Below are 16022 nucleotides of genomic sequence, written 5' to 3'. Positions count from 1 at the left end.
TTCTGATGACTTTACTAGATGTGAATGACAGCAACATCTGCAAATAATCTAAGAAGGCTGCTCAGATTGTCTCATAAATTGTTTATACTGATGTGGAACAGTAGAAGTCCTGTAACATTTCCTTGGAGAACTCCTGATATCACTTCTGTTTTACTCGATAACTTTCCGTCCATTACTAGGAATTCACTGACGGAAAGTTACGAACCCAGTTTCTTAGATTTGATCGAATCACTATGTGGAAACTTTTTTTAATTTTCAATTTTTACGATGCTTACCCTGCCGGCCGGAGTGGCCGAGCGGTTAAAGGCGCTACAGTCTGGAACCGCACGAGCGCTACGGTCGCAGGTTCGAATCCTACCTCCGGCATGGATGTGTGTGATGTCCTTAGGTTAGTTAGGTTTAAGTAGTTCTAAGTTCTAGGGGACTTATGACCACAGCAGTTGCGTCCCATAGTGCTCAGAGCCATTTGAACCATTTGATGCTTACCCTGCAAATAAACCGGGATAATACTCAGTATACTGTATTTATTAATATTCAAAAGAGATACGAAAAGGAAAGGGGAAGTAAAATTTCGTATTGCAAATATATTTCGAGGGAGTAATTGAGGGGTTGCTAGAAAAAAATCCACTAGTCACAAAAATCGAAAAACGAGTTAGAGGTGCCGTCACGTAGTGTTCAGCCTTACGCACACCATTACACCACCGCTTTTGTCGAAACACCTCATGTCGTACATTAAAAGCCTCTAAATATAAGGCGATTCGGCGAAAACTCCGCAAGTCTGGAGTGTTTCCGTCCTCGTGCTTCTAGGTTATACTCCTGTTCTCCAAATCTTTACATTAATATGGACACAAATGTCCCAAAGTGGCCGTGAAAGAGAACAAGAAAGACGAAAAAGGAATGTAATATTAGTGACGCCAAAGTGCGTTGAAAAGAACACGTTAACCACATTGTGAAACTGGTGCCAGATCGCATGACTGGAGAGGAATGCAAGTTCGTAGTATTGTGTATTTATTGTTTTGTCGTTAGTCGTTAAGGTGACCATTTCTAAAACTCTAAAACTAGTACATTTGAAACGCCACAGACTTCAGTTTTATTTCTACTTGTCTTTATCCTTCCTTTAAATTTAAGATAAAGAATGCCATAAATATACTTCTTTTATTTAGACAGTATAATTAATTTCCCAAACAAAATAAATATTTGATATTTAAATGCTTCTTGCGTTTTTTTTTTAATTTCGCAACTATATTGGTTTTATTTCATAACTAACTAGGACAATAACCAAAGTACCATTATAGTACAGGTAAGACCAGAACGAGTGGCCACTTTAATTATAATTTGCCACCTTAATTATCGTCGTTTGTTCTTGTTACTTCCTAGTATTACTTTGATTGTTTTATGCATATCTAAGGAGGCCGCGCTGTTTTGAGAAAATGGAAGAGAAGCCCATCGCAGGATCATTGAAGACTTTAACAAAAGAATGTCGAAAGATGCCCACATGGTACATCGTCACAGCTTCGAAGTTCAAAACTTCTGACACCGTCAACTTACCAGGAGCTTTCACATCCCCTCCTGGAGTTAAATCTGTGAAGGCGAAGGACGTATTAAAACTTGCCGAATACTTCGAATATCCTGCAAGCAAAGAGTATTACTGAAGCCTTTTTGGCACTGCTGCATCAGCAGTTGTGACTATGAGACATTGATGACGATAGTGATGGCTGTGAAGATTAATGATTTTAGATGTCAATTTATGCAGTATATCACAATTTTCATCCTATTTCTTTAATGTATAATAGTTTAACAAATACAAGTCGTCAGATATTGCTTCGTCCTGGCAACAACAGCTGCATGGTATATAACTAATATATTAATGTGCACTATATTAGTAGGGCTTCTATTGAATTGCGCAGAACTCCAACTGGTCCAATATGTTTTCCTTCTCCACACCTCGAGAATATAATGTGATATCATTCAAACAGTTCCAATAACATCCCTGATGCCTACAGAGTATTTAGACAAAACAAAAACAAAATCAGCTGCTTATGGGACGAAGACTTGCGGTTTTTATCGTTTTCCCAACAGTGTGATTTTCTGACTAGTGGGGTTTTTGCCGGCAACCACTCAATTGTAAGATGTACACGAGAATTTCATATCTAAATTTAGTTACTTTAATTGTTTTACTGTTGGTGATTTACACGTGCTGGGGTAATATTCATCGAAAAAACAGGGCAACGACGTTATAAACGCCGCCCTTTACGATTACCGGCTTGTTTAAAGGTTTCTAACAAAAAATAAACTTGGTTTACGTTCACAAAAGGTTTTCTCTCGTCGCACAGTTTGGTAGTAAACCACGGGTAAACCATCATTTCGCCAAATATTGGTGTGGATAGCTTGTGATATAGTTGGGAATGCATTTTGAAGCGGTAATCTCTGGATGTTATTAATATTTCTCTCTCGATGCGATCAGAGCAATTTTGAAGCTGTCTGATCAAATTCTTTAGTTGACGATAAAAATAGACATCACAGGGTAGCACTAGCGGAGTGTATTTAGAGGGAATCGCCTTAACACTGATTCTTCATCGTGAAAATTCTTTTATACAATGCTTGGCCATCTCTAGCTCCCACTTCCGTCATTTGCGTTTCTGTCCATGAACTGGATATGCCACAAATCTGAACGAAATCGGTGATGACGAGTAGACGCTTCCCCCTTGTGACATGCAATCTGATTAGAATTAGTTTGTGAGGAACGGTGTGAAAAGGGTTCTGGAAAACTAGACATGTTGAATTAGCTTGAGATCTCCTGTCGATAGCTTTCATTACTTCTTGTGAATAAAGAGCTAGTTATGTTTCACAAGAACGATATTTTCTGAATACGTGTCAAAGTGTGCGATATTCGTTAGCCGCATATTCCTGTGAATCTGCGAGTATTTTAGTTGCCCTCTTCTCTCTTACGTGTTTTACTTGAAAGTGGGTGAGGACTTCAGACCATTTTCAGTACTATATAACAAGGCGTGTGCTAGTGTGGTGGTGTAGGTGATGATGGCTGACATTACGAGAGAGTGAGCGCAGTTTTATGTCAGGTGACTTTTTCTTTCTGTTATCGTATTTTCTACTTCTTAATGGTTCAAATGGCTCTGAGCATTATGGGACACAACTTCTGAGGTCATTAGTCCCCTAGAACTTAGAACTAGTTAAACCTAACTAACCTAAGGACATAACACACATTCATGCCCAAGGCAGGATTCGAACCTGCGATCGTAGCGGTCTCGCTGTTCCAGACTGCAGCGCCTAGAACCGCACGGCCACTTCGGCCGGCTTCTACTTCTTAACTACATTCATTTCCATTAATTTTCCGTTAATTTTCGCACCTCGAGGCTGAGCGCCCCTAACCCACGAACCACCACCAACACGTCGATGCGTATTAACAGGGACAGTACAACACGAAGAACAGCCAGTGCTCCAGTAGTGACTGAGCAGCGCTGATGCATGGCGGCACAAGTCAGCACGGGCCTGGGCGGGAAGCAAGTCGCTGCTAGAGTGGTGGTTATTTCCAATTAGGTGAAGACCCACGTTTATAGGCTGACTAGACCTACTGGCGACAACAAATCCGACACGGCGGGGGAGTCAACTGGTAGGACGGTAAGCTACATAAAGTTAAACCAAGACAGAAAGGAAGAGAACCCCCGCTCAAGGAAACATCACCAACTTGACCTCATATTTTAAGGAGAAAAAAACACCCTTTCAAGAACTGCAGAAATCTTGGCTGCGCGGAAATTTGGACCGTAATTCTGACAGTAAGCAGTTATGACCTTCTGAAAATGCAGTTTTTAAACTTTGGCATGCTCCAGTTGTTTGTCACTCGCTCCGCCCCACTGCAGCCGCCTAACTGTCAAGTACAGTACAATGAAGTAACAGCCAGACCCCTCGCAGGATGTTGAAGGTGAGGGAAGACGAGTGTTGGAGGTGACCACATTGGGGCACATGCTTTAAAATCTTTTTCGAGAACACGTACTATCCCACGTGAAAAATACTAAAATGAGTAGAGAATATTTGAAACTCATTCACATATCCGTTCAATATTATTTTTACAATATTCTCGTACTGATATTCTGCAGCTATATATACGCCTCAAAATCAATATATATAAACCAAACAAAGCAACTGAAAAACTACTATCAGAAAAACTTTTCCACAATCACAACTTTTAAGAATGCGAAAACTTTACATTCTGTAGAACATAATTACTTTTTCTGAAAATAATGTTAATTTTTATTCACGTCTCATTTATCAGATGTGGGTAGCAAACTGATTCGCGACATTGTATGCATCGATGTGAGCAGCAGCCAGGCGACAGTGTCCTCGCTTTGCCTGTATAGATGTACCCAAAGTTCAAGGAAATACCTTATGCACCGCAATGTATTTTTCAAAGTTCGCTTCCCATCCGTTACAAGAAATCATTGGTATTCCGAGAAAATAAATGAGGAATTTTAAATTGAAAATATCAGAACATGACTCGCTGAGGTACACGACTAGAAGTTTATGTGCCTTGTACCGTACATTTCCACGAAGGTATTTCTTGCTTCCTGGAGATGTAGGTGTCATATCTGGATTCTGATGCCTACAAATGTGCTACTATCATTTCTCTTATGCCCCTTTTCTTGTTACTTTTTATGTTCTCTTCTTTTTACGAAACCACCTAATAACCAGACAGAAATAATTCTGGTATTCGTTAATTTGCTTAGAAGTGTACCTTGCTGTCAGACAAAGAAAGAATCACTACCTGTGGAAGGTGCCGACATACTGGAAAGCAACAGACGCAGTGACCCAAGTTCGCCTGATGCTAGTTGGTTTATGCAACACCGCACGCCAGACGCAATGCCATAGGCGTTAACCAAATGGAATTTTGAGCTCTGATCCCGTGCTTGCCGAAAATAATAATGGATTACGGATGCATCCGCCTTTTTGCAAGTACACAATTATTGTTAAAGAAAAGGAATAATTTGTACTTTCAAAAAGGTGGGCCCATACTTACTCCATTATTGTTAACGAAATATGACTCTAAGCACTGCCAACAGGACTGCCTGAATTATCATGTATTCTGGAATCACAGCCATTATTATTTTCATCGATGGAACTGCTTGACTCTTTCAATTAAGCTGCATAGATTTTCACATTTATCACCCCCGTAATGTTACACTGTATGTGTCGCACTTGCCTTTCATACTTACTCTGGTTACAAATATATACTAAAAACGAAGAAACATCACGTGAACGGCCCACCTGCCCGTGTGGAACATTATACCATGATAACATCGTAATCTACTAGCCAGAGAGAGTCAATTGGAAACTGTATTGTCTATAAGATGAGAAGAGGCTGCATAGTAAAATTTACAGCAGCCTTTCATCGATAGAATCCAATTCTTTTTCGTAGTGTCTCCCGGAAGAAGAGCGTGAGATATTACTGACGGTCACGATTTGTCACCATAGAACTTCGTTGAGGTGGGCATCACCATTGCCGTTTTTTGTAAGGAGTACGCTTCATTGGGGAACAGGGCTTTATGCTTTCTCTTCATTATGTCCCTGTATCCGCTCCTTACAATACAAGCAAACACTACATTACACGCTGATGCTTGTCTCAAATGTATCCTGTGCGCTCGACAAATAGTGGGAAAACAGTAGAGGAATTTTTATTTTTTCTTAATATACTTTTAGTTCTTTGATAGCCTTTGATAGCTATTTACAGTGGAACTCAAGCACAAACATATGTATATAAATATGTAAAAAATTATGTGTTCATGTTATGTATTGGAATGTTACATAGATAATTGGCGTCTGCTGTTACAGTATTGTATATTTATTTGTCTTCTTTCCTATTTCCTCAAATACTAGTATTTACTTCTAATTATATTTATTTGAGTAGTATTCCAGTCTATCGTATTCCTAATTTCTTCTGATTTCGGTAAGTCAGACCACTTAAATAGCGGGATGATTGTTCATTCATACTGTCAGTTGTTCTTACTAGAAATCCTCCAGTTCTGAATACCAAAACTTTGTATCTCGATCTGTTACAATGACATGACGTCTGTCACATTGCTAACTGGAATAAAACTGCAACTGAAAGTGGGCGACAAATAGGTAAATACTGTGCACAAGGACTCAAATTTTGTAAAAGTCAAACAAGCGTTTTCAGTACCACAAACATTTTGTTTGACAGATGGAAGCCTCTTTATTTTATTCTTTCGTTACGCACCAGGTAAAAGCCACATTCACGTCACTAACTTAGCTTTACACTGTCACCAGGACCCCTTCATCAGCGCGCCTTCTACCACATTCTTATCAGGTCGCTGTCTTGTCTGTCTGTTCGGTACAAATTTAGTAGTTTATTATCAACTAACTTCCCGATTAGCCTAAGACTTGATATTTTAAACATAGCTAGAAGAATGAATGAGAATGCAATAGTGTACTGGCAAGAAGTACCTACGTTCAATACAGGAGGGGGCGTTGGAGAAAACGGTGTGACAAAGACGCATAATGCAGAGTAACGCCTGTCCAGTTGGAGTTCATGCACGATGGCTGTGCTTATCAGATTGCATCACAGTCCCTGCAGGCACAATGTGCGACAATTAACCTGCTGCAGAAAGGGTCTGTGGCAACTCATTCGATTTGTAGGTAGACTTCTGTAACACATGAAGCAATCGATATCCATCAAACTGGGCACAGCTACCACTTGCAACGTGAAAAAAAAATACTGTGGTGGTTAGACCCGCTAGCACCACTATGGCTAATGGTGAGATCGAAAAGAGGTGATATACAAGCATAACTCAGGGACGACTGGTACAATTTCAACCAAATTTTCCATACATGTGTCACATTTCACCGTGTTTTTATTAACTTCCTCTTTTGTCTGTCTGTTCGGTACAAATTTTGCAGTTGACTTCAAACTAACTTCCCAAAGATCTAAAGACTTGAAACTTTCAACATAGCTTAGAACTGGATGAGACTGCAATTTTGGGTCATATTAATAACACGGAAAATATACTTTATACTCGAATTTTCGGAGAACGTTCTAACGTTTGTATGAATAAGTGAGTCGGAGAGTATAATTCATCCGAGAACGTTCTCAGCCTGAGTAAATGGATGGTGAAGTTGTTCAAAACAAAGAACATTCTGCGATTTCGTATGAATAAAACTAGAGGAACTACTCACAAGCAGAGAATATTGTATGTTTTCTGGAGTAAGCTCTGTAGCGTACTCCGAGCTGGCAACGTTCTGCTGAGGTTAAGTTTTACCGACTTTTTGGTAGAAATGGTAAAATTTATGTTATTTGGGAGGCAAGAAAGGATATACGTAGCCCGAAGAAATACTGAAGGGAGAAACTGTAGAAGTTTATACGGGTTTAGCAATAAAAACATTACTTTCGTGGAGAGTTTCCTCCTACGAAATCGTGAAAGAAGAGGGGGCTACCTTTCAAACGAAGTGAAAATTGAAACATTTTTGTTACTGTTTAGCAGACCCAAGTTTTCAGACTGATGTAGGAGAAGTCTTAGGTGTACACCAAACAACTGTGCCACTGGTATTTCCTGATGTTCATCATCATGTGTTCTGACAGCATAAATGTTATATTTTGTTGTGTTAGAAATAAGAAGGCGGATCAGAACAATTAATAACTAGTTTATCACCAACGTAGGGATGTGTTTCTCGTAATGAACCGCACGGGAGTCCGTTTACGTACTTCAGACGCAAGCAGATCATGCGTCGTATTTAACCAAAATTATTTTCTGGTAGAATACTCTGACAGAGTCCCGGTTTGGAGTAGACGAAAATGCCATGCAATCTTAAGATTTCGTTCGCATACTGTGTTCACCTAACTGCAATAATAAAAAAGTTTCCCGCATGTCAGAAATTCGGTAACATTGCAAGAAAATTCATTTTCATGAACTGTCCATAATAATTTTAATAACTTGTTGCTGCACATAAAAGGAATTCGAAACGTAATGCAACTCTTCCAGAACTCATTGATGTCAGTTCCATATTTGTACACTGAATAGTTTGCGTATTTGACAAAGCTGAATGAAAAGTAACATTAGGCGTACGTTTTTGTGCCGGTCACGGCGGACGACACACACCGGGAACGTGCTCAAGAAGGGCGGGAGGCAGTGAGAAGGAACTATCTCATAAAAGAATATGCTTCTAATCTTTTATTCTTACTAAATTGAGAACTCTCTCAGAGAATGTTCCTTTGCTATGAGAATCTTCTCGAGAGGATATTGTTTTTTTTATTCATAAGACCCATTAACTCGCTTTTTTGTGTGGTGTGTGACGGCGATACTTCATTTACCACTGTTGTTTCTCGATGAGCTAGACGCTTGAAACTTTCAACATAGCTCAGATTTATATGACATTGATACACTCAACAAGAGCGCGGCTGATTTTTTTCCAACAATTACCCAACCGTCTCCAGTTGTAAAGAGCTCTTTGACAGGATGCTACACTCTATAATCTTCCTTTTCTTAAAGCTGTCAGCGAGCGCGCGCTCGTTTGTGTGTGTGTGTGTGTGTGTGTGTGTGTGTGTGTGTTTTCTTGTCAGGATGTTGCTGAGCTTCACAAAGTAAATCGGCATTTGCTTTGGGTCCCTAAAAGATATCCACGTCAATTGTTTAATGAAGAGCGTCGTAGATTTTTGTGAAATACAGAGCGTGAATGGATTGCCAGTAGCGTAATAAGCGCAACTGAGATTTCGAAGGCTTTGTGTTAGTACAAAAAGAAATCACATGAATGAATTGTCACACGTGTTCAGCACTCTGCCAGAGTATATTTTAAGGCTTGTAACTAACATAACGAAGTCAGATAATTTGAGAGTTTTCCTGTTGACTGTCACACAGGGTGTTTCAGAAAGAATTATCCTGTTTCACGAGACTTCTACACCAAGAGAGATAGAAACTTGAGGAAAATTATATCTTCCGTACCGAAGTAAGTAGCCAGTTTATGTGGCTGCCGTTAAATGTCTCCCAGGCGGAGGTAGGTCAGTCGTTTTCTCGTTAATTATTCACTGTGCGAAATGGCGACAGCACAGCAGCAAAAGATGTTTTGTGTTCTCCGTTTCAACAGCTGCAATTCAGCTACAGCAGAGAGGCCTGAGTTTCGTCAAGAGTACAGCACGTGCAACCGCTACAGCTCAAAGCATTCGAGAATGAAACCGGCTATCTAAAGACAGACTTTGTTCATGTAAGGACAAATCCACAGGTCGCCACCGTGTGCTCCACAAAGACGTAGAACGCATTCAGCGGACTTTGGAATGTAGTTCACACAAGTCTCCCGTCGAACGACCCTAGAGTTATAAAGTCATCATGCGTTTGTCTGGCGTGTTTAGCGGTGATGTTTGTGTTTCAAACCATACGGAATTGAGTTTTTTCGAGCCCTTCATGATGGCAATGAATGGCATATAGACTTTTCTGAATTCGTTGTAGGTGTGGAGATGTAAGATAACAATGTCGTTTCATGATTAGTGTTTAATAGTGATGTTACGTTCCATTTAAGCGGAAAGGTGAACTGCCACAGCTTAAGAATGAGGGGAATGAACAATGAAGTCGAGTACGAGACAGACGCGCCAAAGATTCCTGCGTTTTGCTCTGTTTCCCGGGAAATATGTACAAACTGTCCTTTTTTGTGGAAAATAAGGTTATAGGAATCACATATCTGACTATGTTGCCTGCCTGGACAGCCGCACGCGTTAGCACGCCGCTACAGAGATTCGGGGAGACGCGCCGTCCCCGAACCGAATCTGTCTGGCGGTTTCACAATGATGGCTGGTTTTCCAGCGTAGCCGGATGTAGTTTTTAGGCGGTTTCCCACACCTGACTGGGTGAATACTGGGCTGGTACCCATGACCCGGCACGCAAATATTTAGAAAACGCTCGCACACTTTGACGTTGGATAACACTAGACGCAGATTAGTTGGGGTACGCGAAGTCTGGCAACTGGCAAGGAAGGGAAAGGGGAGGGGGACATGGAGACAGGAAGGGCATCCGGCTATCCTCAACCACCAAGAATGCCAAACCTAATAATTAAGACGCAAAGCCCGTGAAGATACGGGACCTGGACATGTTGAAGACATGACTTTTTCCACACTTACGAGAACACGCACAAATTTCATCTTTCAGTAGGACGGAGCAGCACTGCACTGAAAGCTGCATGTAAGAGCATAGCATAACAGTGAGCTGTCTCGACAGTGGTTCAGCCGAAAGGGGCGCACGGATCGCATATTGCACCTTTAGGCTCCAAGTCGCCGCAAGTCACTGTGTTTCTCTTTGTTTCTGAAAGAGCCCGTCCATTACATGGCTTCGATTCCATCCATAAAGGGCGATCAAAAAGTTTCCGTTTGAGGACGTTGCTGCAGCATATGTACAATGTAGCGCGGCTCCAATGCGGGAACATGGGCACCGACATGTAGGCAACGGATTTGTGTTACGTTCGTGTTCTCGGTTGCCGAAGGACAAACCCTGGTAGACATCCATCGGAGAATGAAGAATGGTTATGGGACAGCATGTCTATTGAAAACCACCATTGTGGAATTGTGCGCCAAAGGGTGCTGCTGCCATGTGATAATGCAGGTCCTCATACCACTAATGTTGTACCGCACAAGTTACGCCAACTCAAGTGGGAGCCACTTTAGCAACTGCCCTGTAGTCTTGATCTCTCCCGAAGTGATTTTCACGCCTTCGGTTTCTCAAAAAGGCCTTGACGGCTTGACGATTCCCGTCAGGCGAGGATGTGCAGCAGGCAGTTAAGGACTTCTTCACGCAGCAAGACATGGTGTTTTACCAAATGGGTATCTTCAACCTGGTACGTCTGTGGGATGATCGTTTCGGTGCCCACGTCGAGTCTGCCTGATTAGCATGCCGATTCTGTTCTGAATAGCCCTCGAACGGAAACCTTTTTTTCCGATCGCTCCCCATACTTTAGTCAACTGCGAAGCTGCATAGCAAGTGTAGTTATTGCAGTAACTGGGCACATTATAATTTATAATAGGTAAAAGTAATTGTAAAACGTATCGATAGGTTGTATGTACATGCACGTGAAATATATGTGTAAAAGTGAAATGTTGTTTTGAAAGCGAAAACTTTCTTGTCTAATGCTTAAATCAAAATTCATTCCAAGTTTCTATCTTCACTCTTGTGTCGATAGATATTTTTTTTGAAACACCCTGTATAATTCATATTAACATGTAATATAAAAGTTTATTGTATCTCAAATAACATATTCACCTCTGACTTCTTTCGCCATCACAGTGACTCATCTCCGCTGGATGCACGGAATATGACGCTGTTACTGGGAGTCTGGTCCTGAAACAGCGACCCTGGAGATCAGCCGGCAGAACACGACCGGTGCCTTCAGCTGTATAAGTGCCTGCCTTTCTGTTCTCAGGTACACCAAGCACGGCCGCCGGGCTCGACGACGAGCTGCGAGGGCCATGACGCAGGCCGCGGTTTCCTGCTAGGCGCAGAGGTGAGTTTTCACTGCCGTTCTGTTACCTGCCTTACTCTTCTGTCAGACACCGTGGCCACTAAACGTACGCTTTGTCATGTCCGTCTATGCACCCGGCGGTATACTAGGCCAGATGTAATTCGTGACAATGTCAAAGATGTGTTTCCTTTGACAGGAATGTAGGAACGGACTTGAGTCAGCTCAAATCGAACATAACTACTGTGATTAAAAAATGTGATAATTACATTGATAGGTCTTACAGGAATTACATCTTCCCAGAGCCACTGTTACTCAGCTAGACAGGACATATTAACCCTTAGGGAAACACAGTGATCGCCTTGTCTTTTTTTTTTTAGGTTGCTTTTGCTAAAGGGGGTAAACTACAGGAAACGATCCATAATCTCTAAGAGGGAAAAAGGTAATGTTGCGTTCCATTAGAAGTACACACACTTGAAGGTCGAAAGTGTAGGTTTCATTGATTGAAGGCACACTTGATAGTACATCGGGCAAGTGAGAGTATTCTGTCTGTACTAGCGTTGTAGCTCGACACTCAAGAGGGCAGTGAGCCGGAGCATCGTCATGCAGTAGCCACATCACCCTTCGTACCAGCACATCATCCAGCAGCGGAGACAGGAACCGCTGACATGCCTCGTCTGTGAAGCGTTGTGGAAGGGTGACTAGTCCCACGAGGGGGTCGCCATTAATCCTCGGCTGAACTGATGCTGAAGGTCCGCTACTACCATACCACGTGAATTCTCTGTAGCAGACAGATGTGTGTTGTGAAGGTTGACGACACCGCCCTTCGTAAAGGTAGTCCCATTTTTGTGTACGGTGGATGACAGAAATCGCAGCACCGTGGTGTCTTGTTGGACAAACCAGTGTCAAAACTGTCGCCGAGGGCACAATTCTGTAGGTAATAAGGCCTACACGCGTTGTAAGTGATACGTAGAGTGGCAGTTGTTGTTGCCCACATCTCGTGGTCGTGCGGTAGCGTTCTCACTTCCCACGCCCGGGTTCCCGGGTTCGATTCCCGGCGGGGTCAGGGATTTTCTCTGCCTCGTGATGGCTGGGTGTTGCGTGCTGTCCTTAGGTTAGTTAGGTTTAAGTTCAAAATGGTTCAAATGGCTCTGAGCACTATGGGACTTAACTGCTGTGGTCATCAGTCCCCTAGAACTTAGAACTACTTAAACCTAACTAACCTAAGGACATCACACACATCCATGCCCGAGGCAGGATTCGAACCTGCGACAATAGCGGTCACGCGGCTCCAGACTGTAGCGCCCAGAACCGCATGGCCACTCCGTAGGTTTAAGTAGTTCTAAGTTCTAGGGGACTGATGACCATAGATGTTAAGTCCCATAGTGCTCAGAGCCATTTGAACCATTTGTCGCAGTTGTTGTGAGGAATGTTCCACACGGTCGTCTGGTATAGCCCATGCCGGAGGGCCATCTCCCTCTTGCTGATGCCGGGATGAGTGTCAAAGATCTTTTACCTCAACCATCAAATTGCTGTACCTCCATCGGTACGTATTCCCGGCGACATTTCCATATGACGTATATGCTACTTATCCTCTCAGGGGACGTTTCCTCCACTTATTCCTCAATTAGCAAACTTATCCTGTACAGGGTGATTTTTTCCACCGTGTACAAACTTCAGGGATTGATCGATGAGAGGGTACGGAACAATAAAGGTCTAACGAACTCATGTCCGGGAATGTATGGTTTCCGTGCTAGAGAACATTTACTCAATCATACTTTGTTACAGAGACTGCGGTCTAATACGCGCTGTACCATGCAGTCACAGTTACAGTCTGCATGGTTTCCTCCTAGAGGGTGGTACTGTTCCTCATACGTCATGCCCTAGCGCCCTCTCCTGACTAGTAATTGGTAATGTGTCGATTCACTTCTTTTGCTGACTCACCTTGTAGTGGATGTAATACAGCGTTGTACACAATGATTCCGTATTCGAATCGAGAGCTTGCTGACATGGTGTTTACTTACAGAAAGGCAAATGGCAACGGGCGGCGGGTAGCGATGTTTTATCAGGAGACCTATCCCCGCCAACAACAACCGCAGCATTCAATGTTTCAACAGTGTTTCGCCATTTGTCTGAGACAGGGTCGTTTCAGGAGGCAGAAAATCGTGAAGGACATACCCCAAATGTTCGCACACCAGACATGAAGGAAAATGTGATTAACACTGTGGCCGGCCGTTGTGGACGAGCGGTTCTAGGCACTTCAGTCCGGAACCGCGCCGCTGCTACGGTCGCAGGTTCGAATCCTGCCTCGGGCATGGATGTGTGTGATGTCCTTAGGTTAGTTAGGTTTAAGTAGTACTAAGTCTAGGGGAGTGATGACCTCAGATGTTAAGTCCCATAGCGCTCAGAGCCATTACCACTGTGGAAGGTGACCGCCGTGTCAGTACTGGGCAGCTGGCCTGCCAGTACAGGGTAAGCCAGACGACCGTGTGCAACATTCTCTTATCACTTACAGCGTGTGCAGGGCTTACTAGCGACAGATTTTCCACATTGGTAGCAGTTTTGTCTCTGGTTTCTTCACCAGGCAACCACGATTCCGGGATTCGTGTCATTCATCCTATTTCCAGATAAGACCACCTTTACGTGGAGTGGTATCATCAATTTCGTACCAGTCATCTGTGGGATAGTATAAGAACCCCCATGGTACGATGACAGCGAGTCACCAGCATCGGTGCAGCCGGAACGTGTGCGTTTGGATATTTGGCGACCGTGTTTTAGGACCAGTCTTCCTCCCACGGCGCCTAACAGGCTGGAACAAACGGCGATTCTTGCGTCTGACTTTGCCTCCCCTGCTGGAATAAGTGCCACTGATGATTCGAAGGGTTATGTAGCTGCTTCATGATGGTGCTCCAGCCCACTTCGCCATTAACGCCAGGACGTTTTTCAATCGTGTCTTTCCTGATCAGCCAATCGGGGTTCAGTTGCATGGCCTGCTAATTCACCGGCTCTCAACCTGTGCAATTTCTGGTTCTGGGGCCATCTCAAAAGTATCGTGTATGCAGAGCCATTCCAGATGTGGAGACACTGGAGCCTCTGACACTTCGGATGCAGCCTGGCCGATGTGAAAGTGTGAGACAGAATATGCTACGGCGCGTACACGCATGCATTGAGGCACATGGAAACCATTGTCAATACATACTATAACTATGGCTGCTTGGTACAGTGTGTATTAGACCGCAGCCTCTGTAACAATGCACGATTGAATAAATGGTCTCTAGCATGGAGACCATGCATTTCCGGACGTAAGTTCATTAGATCTTTTTTGTTCCGTATCCTCTCATCTACTAATCCCTAGAGTTTGTACATGCTGAAAAAAATCACCGCGTATAAAGGGTTAATATTAACAAAGCTGACAAACTGCAGGGACGGATACCTGACTGGAAATTGTGGAAAAAGGGTCCTATGAAAGGGTGTCTGGAAATGCACCGTTATCATGGTAGATGGCGCTGACGCATAAAAGTTTCACTGACCACTTGCCGCGTGTTCCTAGCGTGTTGCAGGCTGTGTGATTGAAGCAGCATATGGTATTCATGTAGGGAACAAGCCCAGATGGTGTTCTGTTCGGCCAAGCAGATGGAAACGGTTGAGAGGTACCACTGCTACACCAAACAAGTACCCTCACGGACACCAACGCATCGTACAACCTGAAAGTTCCCCTTAGAACAAATTATACATGACTGTGCTTAAACTGACACACAATATTTTTTTTAGTGCAACGCAATCTGACTTTCAGATATCCCTACAAAGGAATGGCCCTGACTAACATTAACCTGTACCTTTCACAAATCACTTACCTCACAAAAATCTTCGTTACTAAAGCTACTGCAATGCAGCGAGCACCACTACTGCCAGCTAAATAAAAGATTCAAACTACAGAAGGCACTAACTACTGATAGGCATAGTTAGCAATTGAAAGATGTTAATAGAGAACAAACAATGTATTTACCTTAACCTCATAATATATATAGTAGTTCATGACATCCAGTTTTACAAATTTCAAAACTCTGCCATCTCTCTCCCCACATCCACCACTGCTGGCGGCTCACCTCCAACTGCCCAACGCTACGCGCTGTTAACAGCCAACAGCCCAACAATACAATGGCAGACAACAATGCAAACTAGCCACAGACTGCACACAGCACAGGCAGTGATTTTCATACAGAGCGCTACGTAACGTTGCCAATAAGAAAACCTAAACAGCCTACTTACATAGCCCCCATGCTCCCCACAAAAAAAATTTTACAAATTGCTTTGGGCAGTGGCCAATAATGATTTGATAACATTTTTCATAATTACAATAACAAAGATATCAAATGCACACACTTATTGATATAATGTTGGTCAAAAGCTAAAATTTTCTCACAGTCCATAAAGATAGTCCTGATCATTCATCATAATAGTAATTACAGTTTTTTTCACAAAGTCTCATTAGTAAAAGAAATTGCACACAGAAGTAGTGGATTTCCATGCAGTCTTGAAGAAGTAGTGCTGTCCTTCCAACAGAA

The 16022-nt window shown here is 42.7% G+C and overlaps 2 protein-coding genes across 6 annotated transcripts in view; one reads left to right on the top strand and one right to left on the bottom strand.

Moving 5' to 3' along the window:
- LOC126175344 (BTB/POZ domain-containing protein 1-like) overlaps nt 1-16022 on the top strand; it is a 633855-nt gene that overhangs the window by 473253 nt on the left and 144580 nt on the right. For all 5 annotated transcript variants that reach the window (XM_049922071.1, XM_049922069.1, XM_049922072.1 and 2 more), the window contains exon 2: nt 11422-11502. The gene's annotated coding sequence lies outside the window, so the exon portion shown is untranslated. The remainder of the gene's footprint in view (nt 1-11421; nt 11503-16022) is intronic.
- The window catches only part of LOC126175345 (uncharacterized), a 74453-nt gene continuing 73960 nt past the window's right edge, over nt 15530-16022 (bottom strand). Inside the window, exon 4 of the mRNA XM_049922075.1 lies at nt 15530-15709. The gene's annotated coding sequence lies outside the window, so the exon portion shown is untranslated. The remainder of the gene's footprint in view (nt 15710-16022) is intronic.

Source organism: Schistocerca cancellata, chromosome 3 (genome assembly GCF_023864275.1).
Source record: "Schistocerca cancellata isolate TAMUIC-IGC-003103 chromosome 3, iqSchCanc2.1, whole genome shotgun sequence".
Lineage (NCBI taxonomy): Eukaryota > Metazoa > Arthropoda > Insecta > Orthoptera > Acrididae > Schistocerca > Schistocerca cancellata.
The sequence above is the reverse complement of the archived record's forward strand: the minus strand, read 5'-3'. Positions and strand labels throughout refer to the sequence as shown.